The following is a 14232-nucleotide window of genomic DNA, read 5'->3' on the forward strand; positions in this document are numbered from 1 at the left end:
TATCTGTTTTCTCTAAAGTTCTGGAAAAGCATTTAAACGTCCAACTCTTATAGTTTGTTGACGCTCGCTATCCTCTCCACCCTTCCCAATCGGGTTTCAGGGCTGGGTACAGCACTGAGCCCGCTCTTTTGGGCATGACGGAACTTCTCAGACAATACCTGGATGCGGGAGGCACTGCCGTGCTCATCTTACTGGACTTGAGTGCGGCTTTTGACACAGTGTCCCACTCTATCCTGGTTCATTGGCTGGAATCAATAGGCATTATAGATTCAGCCCTTGGGTGGCTTATCTCCTTCTTAAAGGACCGCATGTTTCAATTTCTTTTCATCCAACGTGAGGTCCCAAACACAAGCCTTGACTTTTGGTGTCCCACAGGGATCCATTCTAAGAACCTTACTGTTCAACATCTATGTAGCCCCTTTGAAAAACCTAATAGAGAGTTGTGGACTCGCTCTTTTTTCATATGCCGATGATACCCAGATCCTCTTCCCCTTGTCACAGAAACCTGACCTGTCTTTACTGCATCGGGGGAAGATGAAAATTACAGCTTTGTTGAATCAAAACTCACTTAAACATAAGTGACAAGACCAAGGTCCTAGTTCTAGGCAACAACTGCCATAAGTGACAAGACCAAGGTCCTAGTTCTAGGCAACAACTGCTTCCTTTGCCGTGCCAAACACTGGCCAGATGCTAGGGACCCCTCCCACTCCGATATCTAATGTAAACAACCTGGGTTTTCTTAGTGATAATGAGCTCTCTATAAAGCTGCAGATAGCTAAGATATCTGCCACTTGTTTTGCAGTCCTTAAATGGTTGAAAAAGATTTTGGGCCAGATGTAGGTAAAATCAAATTTGCGAATCCTTAATAGCAAATTTTACCAAATCGCTATTAAGGACTCACAAAATTGAATGTAGGCAGGAATCGCTAAATTATTAGCGAATCCTTAATATTCCTTAATAGCGAATCGCAAATTGAGATTCGCTAATAAGGAATACCTACCCATTCATTCCTATGGGCTAGGAGGCCCATAGGAGTGAGTGGGAAGGTATTCTCCATTTGCGATTCGCTATTAGTGAATCGCAAATAGCGGGCGCTATTTCAAGGGTGTCAAAAGGACACCCTGTTGCACCCCTGAAATGTGCATGTGTGCACATATGGCGCACATACATGCCCTAAGGGCATGAATGTGTGCCACAAGGCACTTTAAAAAAAGCAAAATAGTGTTTTTTTAAAGGAAATAGCTAATTACCACCAACTTGGAGTTGGTGGTAATTAGCGATTCCTTAAGGCTAAACTGCACTTTCTTTTGTGCTACTTACATTGCATTTAAGGAATCGCAATTTGCGATTCCTTAAATGCAAGAGCAAAATAAAGAATCACAATTTTGCGATTCCTTATTTTGCTACTAGGTTTAAACTTGCCTACATTGCAAATTTCAGCATTAGCGCTCGCTATTTGGCCACCTACATCTGGCCCTTTGTGGCTTATTCCTTTAGCGGCCCAGAGGACTGTTATTCAGGCACTGGTTATTTCTGGCCTCAACTACGACAATGTGCTTTATTTAGGTGCAGATAAGTTGCCTATATAGTGCCTGCAAATTGTTCAGAACGCTGCTGCCAGACTGCTTTATCACTTACTTATGTTTCTGTTTCTCATTTGCTTAAAGAACTTCATTGGCTTACGGTGGCTAATTCCATTGAATTCAAAGCTCTGTGCTATTTGTGCAAGGACACATTTAGCCTGGGACCACCCTACATTCAGGAACTAGTATCTCCCTATCTCTCTATCAGCCTACTCTGCTGTTAAGATCCTCGACCCAGGCCCTATTTGGTGTCCCCAGGTTTTGCTTAACCCGTTTGAAGGGCCATTCCTTGCCTATCTGGTTCCTAAGCTCTGAAACTCTTTACCAGACGACCTAAAGAATTGTAAATAATTCCTCCCTTTCTGTAAGATGTTGAAAACTTGGCTACTCTGAATCTGCTTGTGGGACAGCAAATCTGTGATTGCCTGGCACCGGGAAAAACTTCGGGGTAGGTGTGCACTACAAGTTGCTAATAATAATCATAATATTAATAATTGATTGAAAAACGTCATAACAGGTTTTCCATATATGTGTGGAATCCCTTGAAGTTAAGTTACACATAATAACCAAGAGGGAGTGTTCGTTGACGTTTCACACCCTTGAGCCTGTTGGCGTTTCTTCAGGAGGTAGTCCTCGGACTACCAATCAATCAGTCAATATTTTAATTACATTGTTAATTAAAACCTTTCCAAACATGCAAGATTAGTAAATACATTACATATTACAAATTTAAAATCTAGAACCAGTGCGGTTAACATTTCATAAAAATTACAGAATTAACTTAAAATACAAGATTGTACTTAAAGTGCCGAAGTGCCAGCACTGTTAAAAACATGTGCTGCCAATGTGCCAAGGCTTGTTGGAGAACGGGAGATAGAGCCAATATTGCCTCCCCATTCATGGTAGAGGCCAGTTCATTGGTCTCTCGGGACAAATCAAGGCAGATCAAATTAATTCACATCTTTGTTAATTAAACCCATACATGCAAACAAAATCAAGAATTCAGCATATACAAATCAGGATTTGGTAAACAGGGTATAAAGGGAGTATAACTGATCTCAGAACTACAGCACAGGCTGAAAATAATGTATTGATTCTTCATTAAAAGATATGAAAATCCTTAGTGACAATTGATTATTCAAAAATGCCTCAAAAACAGTAATCTCATTCTTCTAGACATCAGATTGAGCTTTCCGATACGTCACTCGTGCTGGTCAATTAGTTCGTGAGTCAGTTGGGACCACCTCTCTGCAGTTAGCTCCCATTCACAAGGAGCTACAGTGCCCAGAAGTTTCTCAACTGACTGCATGTATTTCACAAATCTCGCTGCCAGTATAGAGTGCTGTGCTTTGAGGCCGGCCATTACCGCTTGCTGCAAGAACGTTTGCCCAGGAGCCGGAATTGAGGTTTTAATAATGCACGCCATGCTGGCAACATCACAGGGCACGCACAGACCATGTGAACAATTGTTTCAATATAAGATTAGCACAGCCTACACAGTGCGTTGTCGCTTTTCCTTATCCGTGTAGGAATACAGTCTAATGTCGGCACACTACCCAGCCTGTATTGGATGAGCTGTTGTTTAACTTGTCTCATACAAATACTTAAAAATCGTATCGGACCCAGCTTATTATAGTTGTGTAAAATCTTCCAGGATTGCTAACAGATGGCTAACTTTCGTTTATCTGACTGTTTCGACTTCATGTGCACAACTCTGCGAATTAACTTTGTAAAGGTTATGAAGGGGACGGGGGCTCCCCACTGCGTGCTCGCCTTTAAATTCAGAATCGATTGATCCAAATGTGTCTGGGTTATTGACTTTTGCCTGTGATTGTTATTTCTATCCACAGTTGACTTCCCAATGAGGCAGCCTTTGTAGCACGTAACTTGAAGTAGGTTTTCAGGTAGGCTTCTTGTCTATACAAGATTTGGTTGGACAGACTGAATTCAAGGTGGGCAAAAACAAGTCCAGTAGTCTCCGTCTCTTCATTTATTCTGATATTGATCTTCTCAAAACAGTCTAGCCGCCAACACGTGTTTCGTCTATAGTGGTATCGACCACAGACTCCTTCAGGGCTATAGCTAGGCTACCAAATAATTGTCATCACGGAGCGGATGTCAACAGTCTACTAATGCGCATCATCAGGATCTATATATAAGGTCTGAGGATTCCTGATTTAATGTATCGAAATTCATGCCAAAAGACTCCAGCGTCATGGAAGTCCCCAAATCACCTAATATCTCGGACAAAGTGTGGTCCACGTTGGACCCCACTTTGTCCGAGATATTAGGTGATTTGGGGACTTCCATGACGCTGGAGTCTTTTGGCATGAATTTCGATACATTAAATCAGGAATCCTCAGACCTTGTATATAGATCCTGATGATACGCATTAGTAGAATGTTGACATCCGCTTCGTGATGACAATTATTTGGTAGCCTAGCTATAGCCCTGAAGAAGTCTGTGTTCGATACCACTATAGACGAAACACGTGTTGGCAACTAGACTGTTTTGAGAAGATCAAGAATCAGAATAAATGAAGTGACGGAGACTATTGGACTTGTTTTTGCCCATGAGAAACTTTATTGATTGTTGCTCTTAGCTCAGGATATATCTTGGTTTTGAATTATATGTGGTATTGTTTTATCATTACCATTTTGGTGGTTGGTGGATTGCCATCACCTTATCCTTGGAGCTTGTCATATTGTACATATAGATTTTGTCACAACCCAGCACAACTATCACCCAGCCATCCTATGTTGTGTGTACTGAATTCAAGGTGGATTTGTGAGGAGGAGGAGCCGTATTTAGGATGAAAGAAGACCCTTCTTTAAATGCTGACTAGAAGTTTGTCAAATTAGAACCTCTTCCAAACATAGCCTCTGATCCATATGCTATGGTGGGCAACAGTTTAACACAAATCACTTTCATTAGAGGTTCGAGAGAGGGGCATAAAAGTTTTCGAAAACTTTAAGTCTACATGTAATAATGAAGCTGCATTTGATTTTATGCACTCCTTATGGGGAAGGAAGGTTCTGCAGTTGTCCCCAATCACTGCCTTGTACTTCTATTCCGTGGCAGTTTTAATTTCAAAGCCGATCAGATTTGAGTTCACATCACCTAGGTCGGTCAAAAGATCAGCCAGAAAGAGCTTAATAAAAAGCATGGGAGCTAATACGCGACCTTGTTTTAAACCTGTTCAGGTGAGTATTTTTCAGCTGAGGGAACTGCCATCTCTTATTTTAACTTGTAGCTAAGTGTTTGAATATAATTATTGTATTATTTTTTTAGCAAGAGAAGCTGGATATTTCTTGCTGCTTGTTTCTGCCAAAGAAGTCTGCGTTGTACTGAATCGAAATCTGCGTTCAAATATACAAAGCATAAGTATACCATGGATTAAAGTTTTAATTACTTTATCAGCCATCATGACCAAACCCAGCAGGTTTACTGCGTCCCTAGTCCCTTCTTTAAAACCAGTTTAGTGAGAATGGGCAATATGACGTTCATTTGCTCAGGCCTCTAGTTCCCCAAGCAGGAGGCTTGCATAAAGTGTGGCCTTGTTATCGATTAGAGAATTTGTCCACAGTCTGTGGTTGTTCCACTTTTTATAAATCAGGTGAATTATTAAGCCTCTCCAGGAATCCGGATTCTGTTTGTTGAGGGAGCAGTGATTAAATAATGGAGTTAAGAGGTTTGCCCAATATTCATGATTAGCTTTAAAGAGTTGTTGTGGAATGCCCTTTGAGCCCGGAGCCTCGTCTCTTCTTCCCTTATTTATTATTTCAAGACCTCTTTGCTGGTAAAAACAGCAAACTCAATACTTGGGTGAGCAGGTAAGTCTATGATCTGTTGATTAGGATTTTCCGTAACAAGCATTGATTCCAACGCTGAGATTCCTGCTTCCACTTTGGTCGCTGCTTTGGGTCTTGGTTACATTGGCATATTGGGACGCGTTGATTTAATCTTTCCATTGATCCACAGATATATTTGCATTTTTTCCAGGTCACCTTTTATTTATAGTCTCCCAGAATTGTTTTAAATGTTTTGCTTTCGCTGGAATAAAGAAGGGCCACTCGGAACTTATAATGGTCGTTTCGTCTAAAGGACCATAATTCCTTTTTATAGGCCGTTCGCAGGCCTGCAGTCGTTTGCCTTAAACCAGCCTCATGCGATAACATCTGAGAATAGGGAGCTGCTTGGCAATCTCCTTTTTGATGGAGCTTATGGGTGGAGGAAGCCTGTGGCATAACCTTCTGTTTTGCGCCATTGAATGAAGTCTCTCTTAGTTGAAAGGGCACTCCTCAATCAGGATCTTGTTTCCCTCTTTCCATTACTTTAATGTGAGTGGAGAGGTGCTCTAGGGAAAGTGTTCTCATCCAAAAACATCAATGCAATATTTATAAGAAATCTTTTTTATTTTCCTTCTTCACTTAAAATTTATAAGTGTACATATAACATACAGCAAACACGTTTCGTTCAAAACAGGTCTGTTGAATTTCATCATGGCTGTAAACAACATACAAAAACACAAATATAACTTCTCCCACTGGCACATTAAAATAAATTACACGTTGAAAACAAAAATAAACACCAAATATAAAACCATGCAGTACAACATGGAAGATGACCATGCCTAATTTGTAAATAGACAAACTATTCACTATTGGCACAACACTACAGACAACCCTCTTACCATGACTTGACTGGGCCCAGTTTATTTTTTTGCAAGAGATTCCATTATCGGGCGACAACACTCTTCTAAGCCCTTCTTTATTACTCCTTTCCAGTTTAATCTCGTTAGACTGGTTGATGGTAATACCTGTCCAGCATCAAAACATTTCACCAATAATGGGCTTTAATTGTTTAACTGCAAGAACTGCGGATTATGATACATTTTTGTACGAACTTCAATCTTAAATGTGTCCAAATATCTAAATAGGGGAAGACTCATAAAGGTATAATCTAGAGAGAAGTGAGATTTTGGAGCGCTGTATGTGGGAGCCGGGGGCTAGATCTGTCTTTCTCTTCTATACGCTAGTTTGAGATGGGCATGCGTAAATATGCCCATTATTTGCTCTTTGAAAGGGTCACAACTTTTTATTAGGAGTGTCGTTTGAGGTGTAATATTCCAGAGTTTGTCATGCAATAGCACCAGATCATCTTCTGAGGTTTTGGAGAAAAGGTTTGAATTGACGTCACCTGTTAAGATCATATATGCCTCAACATACTGTTGACATAGATCTGACATTATTTCCAATTTTGGAATATTCTCACATGGTGATGCGGATGGATGTAGATGTTCATTGCTATAAGCGGGATGTTAAGATCGCACACCCAATTTGCTTTAACACATCCCTGTTCCAGAACTCTTAATGGCCATTTGTTCTATTTTGTGTTAACTTTGTTTTTTTGAGTTTCAAGCAATAAAGAAAATGCAGTACAAGCCCCATACATTTCCGTCTGAGGACGTGTGACCTTCTCCAGTCCTGGCCCAACCATGCAGCGTCCTTGCAGTTCAAAGCTAGAGTTTGTCTGTGAGGCAAATGTCCAAAGCTGCCTGGCAGGGCGAGGGCCCCTGCCAGACATGCACAAAGCATACTCATTTTCGCAGGAAGGCCGACACCGACCTCTCGGGTGCGTCTAGAGCTGCCAGGATATCATCTGTTTACAGACTGATGGTATGTTGCTCCCCTCCAAAGGGAATACCTAGTATTTCGGGGTTATCCCGTATCCTCTGGGCTAGGGTTTCTGTGTATAGCGCGAAGAGGAGGGGCGAAAGAGGGCAGCCGTGCCTCGTGCCCCGCCTAATGTCAAATGGGCGTGAGTTTATACCTTTCACCCATATTGACGCCCTCGGTTTATCATAGCAGCTCGCGACCCTGGCTCGAAAGCGTTCCACAATGCTAAAATGTGCCAGCGTTTTGTCTAGGAACCCCCAGTCTACCCTGTCCAACGCTTTTTCAGCGTCGATCGACAGAAGCATAACATCCATCTCGTTGTAGTGGGCCTTATTGATTAGGTGTATGAGACGTTTAGTGTTGTCGCTGCATTATCGGTTCGGGATAAACCCAGATTGGTCTGGCTCGATAATACCAGTCTGGCCGCTAGAACTCCTGTGAAAAGTTTTAGATCCAGGGTTGAGTAGGGAAATTGGTCTGTATGCGCTGCACTGAGTGACATCTTTCTCCGGCTTGGGTAGGACATTTATGTCTGCCTCTAGCATGTCCAGAGGTATTGAACCTGGCCCCTGAAAGGAGTTGGAAGAGTTGAGTTAAAATTGGTGCTAAAAGAGGGCAGAACGCCTTATAGAAGCCGGCCGAGAAGCCTTCAGGCCCTGGAGATTTCAGCTGGCTTGAGGCGGGAGATTGCTCTGATCACCTCCTCGATCCTAATTGGTGCATCCAGGGCCACTGCTCCAGCTGCGTTAATGGCTGTGGTCGCCGTATGGCGGAGGTAGGCCTCCCCGTCCTCATCCATGGTCTGGTCTTTGCTGTGGAGAGAGGCGTAAAAATCCCTTAAAGCCTCTGCTATCTGTTCATCACTCTCCGCCTTCTCGCCCGAGGGCGGAGATTTTGGAGCGTTGAATGCGAGCTCTGAGTTTGCTCGCAAGGAGACGCCCTGTTATGTCACCTCCTACATAACGTGTGCTTAAGCCGCAGGGCCGCATGCTCAACTTGATCAATGTCTAGGCCTGGGAGTTGTGCCCTGGCCACCTTTAACTGCCGCCATATCCTGGGAGTGCCTGTGCGAGTGTGCATTCTTTCGAGTTCCAAAACGTTAGCCGTGTGTTTCTTTTTTTTCTTTCCGCTCTCTGGTTTCTACTGCCGAGATCGCTATCAGTTCCCCTCTCGCCACCGCCTTAAGGGCCCCCCACAGCGTGGATAAAGGAGTGTCGAGCTTGTCGTTTGTTGTGAGATAGTCCGTAATGCACTTATGTAGCTGTTGGGTCACCCCTTCCTATTTAGTAAGGATTCCCTTAATCGCCTCCTAACTCTTGATGTTTTAGCGTGAGGGACTATGAGAGACACTAACACCGCGTCATGGTCGGAGAGTGCTGCCGGGACAATGTACACGTCGTCTACTTGTGCGTTAAGTTCTGAGGAACCAATAAAGTGATCTAGCCTAGCGTATGTGTGGTGCACATTGGAGTAAAAGGAGAAGTGTATGCTCCTAGGTTGGGCCTCCCGCCACAAGTCCAGCAGTCCCCTCTGACTTAGCCATCTCCTCCCCTCAGTTGAGATTGCCCCTGTGGAGCCATAGCGGTGGCCCGACCTGTCCAATTCTGGATCCATAACGAGGTTAAGGTCCCCTCCCAAGAGAACATGCTTATCCTGAGTTCTTAGAACTTCTGACAATGTGCCCCTGAGAGAGGTTTCCTGGACGGAGTTGGGGACATAGAGAGACCCTATCACCATAGTCGTTCCACCCTTGATCTCTGCCACCTTGTCTCCCACTGTGCCATGGAAGTGTCTAGCAACCAGTATAGCAACCCCCGCTTTCTTGTCCGTTGTAGAGGAGTAATACTGTTGGGGAAAGGCTTGCGGTCTCATTCTATGCTAGTCTTTGGACAACAAGTGTGTCTCTTGTAGGAGACAGATCGAGGCCCCCGAATTCTCTAGATTCGACCGAATAGCTCTTCGTTTGATGGGGTTATTTAGCCCCTTTACATTAAGGGTAACGACTTTCATAGTGGATCCCGACATGGTATCAGTGTGCAGTGATGCAACTTTGGAAGCAGATTTCTGCCCGTTACACCCCCGGCTCGAGGTCACACCCTGGGTAGCATACCGGCTCCATCCCTCCCTCCTCCCCCTACCCTACCCCTCCCTTCCCCCTACCCTACCCAAACCCGCTCGCCTCCCCCCTTTCTCTTGTCCCTCCCTCCCCCCAACACCCTCCCTCCACCCTAACCCCAACAAAATAATCCCAACTAGCCCCCAGTGTCCACAGCCTGCCATCTAAAAATGCAGGCTACTGGGAAGAAAAAGAGTAGGGTCCTTGTGCAGCCCCGTGGACCCTGACACCCCCGTATCCTCCCCTGGGCCAGCCATAGTTCGGTGCTGTGAAATCCCCTTATGCATCTTTTCCTTCACTCGGGAGTCGAGGTATCCCGCAGTACCGCGTCCAAGGCCAATGCTCTCTCTTGGGATATGGTAACTGTGTCTGGCTTAAATTCAGCTGTGGGTGAGCATCCACGCCGCACTCTCTGCCACCCACTCCCCGTTGTCTGCTGCAAGGGATTAGGGGAGGACGCCTGGCTATGGTGCGTTAGGCCCAGGAGATTGCAAGTTTCTTGGAATGAACAAAGCTGCTGTATCTTAATGTTCCATTTAAAGATTAGGCGGAAGGGATGTTCCCATGAGTACGGCACCCCTTTGTCTTTCAAGTAGGTTGTCACTTCCTTGAATGCTTTCTTTTTCTGTAGGGTGATGGAGGCCAGATCTTGGTAGAGCGCCACAGGGTGACCCTGGTACTTGAACATTTGTTTCCACCTTGCCTGCCGCAGTATTCGTTCTTTCAACAGGAAGTCCGACAGGAAGGCGAGAATATCTGGCGGTGGAGCCGGTGCTCGTCTCCCAGCTACCACTCTGTGTGGGCGATCAATGCCAATCTCAAAGTCCGTTGCCTCACCCAGGATGTCTCTGAAGAGGGCATGAAGGTATCCAGCCCCGTCCGCCCCTTCTTCTCTCAACGGAACTCCTCTGACGCAAATGTTATTGCGTCATGACTGATTTTCTAGGTCCTTAGCATGTGCCTGCAGATTCACCTGCTGATCCTTTAGGCGGATGACTTCTTGCTGTAGGAGTTCACGTTCCTCGTTTTTGGACTGTTCTCCATTCTCAATGGCAGTTATGCGTTCTCCAAGGTCATCAACATCCCGTTGTATTTCTCTTACTTCGCCTGCCACCTCATGTTTTAATGTCTGAATGTCATCCCGGAGCGTGTTAAAAAGCATTTCCAGAAACTCTCTGGTGATAGGTGCGTCTTTGGGCTCCTGTCCAGGAGGAGGTTGGGATGCTGGTGAGGCATGACCCCCTTTGTCCCCCGCTGAAGGGGTCTTGGTGAGCATTTCTCGGAGCGATCTCTCACCCTTTTTCCTCATGCTTGCCATCCTGTGACCCCCCCACCTGCTCTTTTGATCTGCAAGTTCACACCCGCGCAGGGGGCGTCGAAGGGCCCAGCTATCGAATGAACGAGGCAGGATTGCCTGTCTCCCACTCTGTCTTTTTCTACAGGCGCCTTCCTGCGTCGCCTCCTCATGTCTGCCCACACTCCGTCGGCCTCACCGACCGGGCCCCCAAGCTCCAGATTATCTTGACGAACCCACAGCGTTGTGATAAAGGGGACCGGGGGTCCCTCCGCCCCCTGCCAAAAGCTCTGGTGTCAGGTCGATGTGGAGTTCGCACTGTGTGGGAGCTCTCCAGTCTGGGCCCCCTCCAGGCCGCACCGCATGTCCGCTCGCCTCACCTGCGGCCCCTCGTGTGCAGCAACACTGCAGAGGCTGTGTAAGTGTCTTGATTGGCCCCAATCGGGTTGGCTTTCAATTCAGGTGTTTTTATTTCCCTGCAGAAGGTGCGGTGTGCTCCTTGTCCGAGCCCCAGGTGGGCTCTATGCCTCCTTGGCCCGCTGTAAGCACTGGGGCCCGCCGTGAAGAACCCGGTGGCGGCCGCCGTCTCCCTCCGCTGAGGCTGGCCCTGACAGTCCAGACGGTGGAATATCACGCTGCCGCCTTACGCTGCCCAGCCCCAGGCCGCTGTGCTGCTGCTTGCTAGGGCTCTCTTGCGAGGCCCGCTACCGAGTTGGGCTGCGCTGTGTTTGCTGAATGTAGGCCTCTGTGACTAGCTCTGCCCCTCCGGGTCAATGAGAGTTGGGCTTGACTATTGGCCACTAGTTTGCCCCCTCTGTTGCTCCTGTCTTCAATGGGGCCACCTGTCCTCAGCTATGTGGGTGCCACTGGGGGTCAATGTCCTCGCGCCCACCGTTGGCCTACAGCTGCGTGCCCCCGTGGCGCTGCTGACCTGAATTGCAGCTCCCGCTCCGCTTCCTTGCCGATCTAGGAACTCGCGCTTGAGTCAGTACGCCGAGGGTGTGTGGGCACTTGCCTTCTCGCTCCCCTGTTTGAGGTAGGTGTGTGGCCCTACCTTTGCTAACATTGCTGGGGGCTTCTAGTTTCAATCCCTCGCTACCTCCGCCACAGCAAACCCGCCGGGATTCACAGCCAGGGTCCCTGGTGCGATGCTAAGGCGGGTGGCGTCTGTGCTCGTCCACGTAGGCTCGCCAGCCCCGGCCTCGATTTTCACACCTCTGCCCAGGAGCGCCTTGCCGCTCAGTGCCACTCGCCTCTCGTGCTCCGCCGGATCCGCCGCCCCGCTACTCTGCCGCTGCTGTTGCCCACTCACTGCCTGTCAGGGCTGGTGATCTGCGGTCAGTGGGCTTTCGCCGGAGCCTTGATGACCCACAGCCGGGCTCCATCATGTACTTGTCAGTGCCCGCTCGGCCTGGGCGCCATTTCGCGGCTGCGAGCTGTAGTCTGCTGCGGTGTCTCACGGAGGCAGTCCGCTTCCGAAAGTGCTCCCAGTTATGGCGCTTTGTCTCCTCTCAGCCCTCTGCTAATTTTAGCGCATATCAGGGGATTTTATGTGTAAATTGGCAGAGGAATGGTGCTCGGTTCGAGAAGCCTCATGGTCCTGCATCCTCCTAGGTCACCATCTTGGCCACGCCCCCGTTTGTTCTATTTTGACCTCCAAATCAGAAGAGATATAGATCGCTAGGTCGCCTTTGGGACTGCCCTATGACTTTGTTGTTAGGGCCACAGTTCGAAACTCCAGATACCCAATCAGTGGTGTTGATGTCGTACACCACATTTCCTGTTGTGTGATCACGTTAAATTGTTTCCAATATGAAATCGCTTCAGCACCTTCAACCACGGAACTCAGGCCTCTTACGTTTCACGAACAGACCTTCAGCCTTTTGGGGAGGTTTGGAGGTTTGCTGTATGCCTGATGGGTTGTCAGTTTTCTCTTTGAGTGACTAATGCTGTAATTTCGAATTTTAGCGGTCCGAGTACTCTCAGTCTGGCATTAAGTCTTTCTCCAGGCCTTACGGGGAATACTCCGTCCGCTAAAATGATAATCTGACCGTTGGTGTGTGAAAGAAATACATAGTGTTGAACTAGAACTAATACTTTGTTTGCAATTTCAGGTCTTAACATATGACCAAGAGAGAGAGGATTCAGCTTGACGAAACGCTTCATCCACTCAGCCTCAGAAACAAAGGAAAGGAACTCTTCAGTGCAACGCTTTCTTTTGTCTTTCTCTCAATCACATTCCCCTTTCCCCTCTGTGCGGTCTCGGAGTGGGTGTGGATTCCGCCTGTTCTGGAGATCATAGTTCAGTATTGATGGCTTAAGCTTCGTGCATTACCCCGTTGGATCAGAGGACCACAGGTTAGTCAGTCTGTTTAAAAAAAACTTGTAATTAATCTGTGTCTGACACCCAGCCATTGATTTCGCTTCAATTGGTGTGAACCAGGCGTGAAATGCCTCCTATGAACAAACAACAGGCTAACCTGAATGAGCAGAGATGACTTCTCCGAATTCAGCAGAATATGCAAGGTGGGAGCTGTGGCACCCCCTTTGACAGCATAGTGTTAAATCCTGCTTGACAGGTCTGTTGGGCCACATGCCACACTTGTGGTGCACTTGAAAGGGAGAACACTGGATGCCAAGACAAAACAAAATTAATCTGACATTTTATAATGTAACTGGTGCTCATGTAAAGCACTCTACCCCCTTGGGCTAATTTGCACTATATAAAAACTGCGTTTGTTAGGGTGTGCCCAGGGGTGATTTCGTCCCACTAGCTATTGTCCGGCATAAATGTGGCACCTACTGGTGCTCGCTTCAGAACACTTTCTGGAGTTGCGGAAGATCAGAAAGGACTAGACATGCTGTCTGTGAACTGAGAGGAACCATGAGAGATTGGCCGTGCTCCCTCTTGTATCCAGGATAAAGAAGTGGATTCCAAGGGTTAGTTGGCTGACCTCCTGTGTGGCTAGAGGGAGACAACAAGCTGCCAGAGGCCTTTTTCTGGAAGAAGCCAGCTGACCAGTGGGAACTAGACATGGACTAGACCCTGCTGGTAACCTCTGACAGACACACTGTGAGTCTCTCAATGCCTCCCCTAAGTTCTGAGAGGCTTTATAAGTGTATGTCCTTGGTGGAATGAGACATTAAAGACTAAGCAAGAAGGTAAAATCTTTGACCTGTTTGGTGTATTTGACTCCGTTGAAGTCTGCCTTAGAATGCACCTAGATCCCAGTCTATTGCTACCATTGACTGACTTTGGTGCTTTGTGCTTTTTGGCTCTATTTCTACTTAAAACTTAAAAAATTCATATCTCCGGTTCCCCTCATTGTATTTTTGTCATTATAATATCATTAGTTTATTTAATTTTACGCTATTTTTTACATTCGGTGTGGGATTTTTGTTGCTTTGCATTTTGACTTTATTCCAGTTTAGCTCTGCATAAATCCTGTAAACATTGCCCTAAGTTAAGTTTGTATACGCTGTGAAATATCTACCAGGGAGTTGAGCTCAGGTTAAATTGTGACTTAAGGTTTATTCGTCGCAGCATAAAGCAGATATTCA

At 46.4% G+C, this 14232-nt stretch overlaps 1 protein-coding gene across 7 annotated transcripts in view; it reads left to right on the plus strand.

Moving 5' to 3' along the window:
* The window catches only part of TTLL1 (TTL family tubulin polyglutamylase complex subunit L1), a 408294-nt gene that overhangs the window by 15693 nt on the left and 378369 nt on the right, over positions 1-14232 (plus strand). For 5 of the 7 annotated variants that reach the window (XR_013606910.1, XM_078673886.1, XM_078673881.1 and 2 more), the window contains exon 2: positions 12786-13029. The exons of 1 other annotated variant lie outside the window; for it this stretch is intronic. The gene's annotated coding sequence lies outside the window, so the exon portion shown is untranslated. Of the gene's footprint in view, positions 1-12785; positions 13030-14232 lie in introns of those variants that run through there. One more of the 7 variants, XM_078673887.1, reaches the window with a different exon arrangement.

This window comes from Lissotriton helveticus, chromosome 1_1, assembly GCF_964261635.1.
Source record: "Lissotriton helveticus chromosome 1_1, aLisHel1.1, whole genome shotgun sequence".
NCBI classification, from domain to species: domain Eukaryota; kingdom Metazoa; phylum Chordata; class Amphibia; order Caudata; family Salamandridae; genus Lissotriton; species Lissotriton helveticus.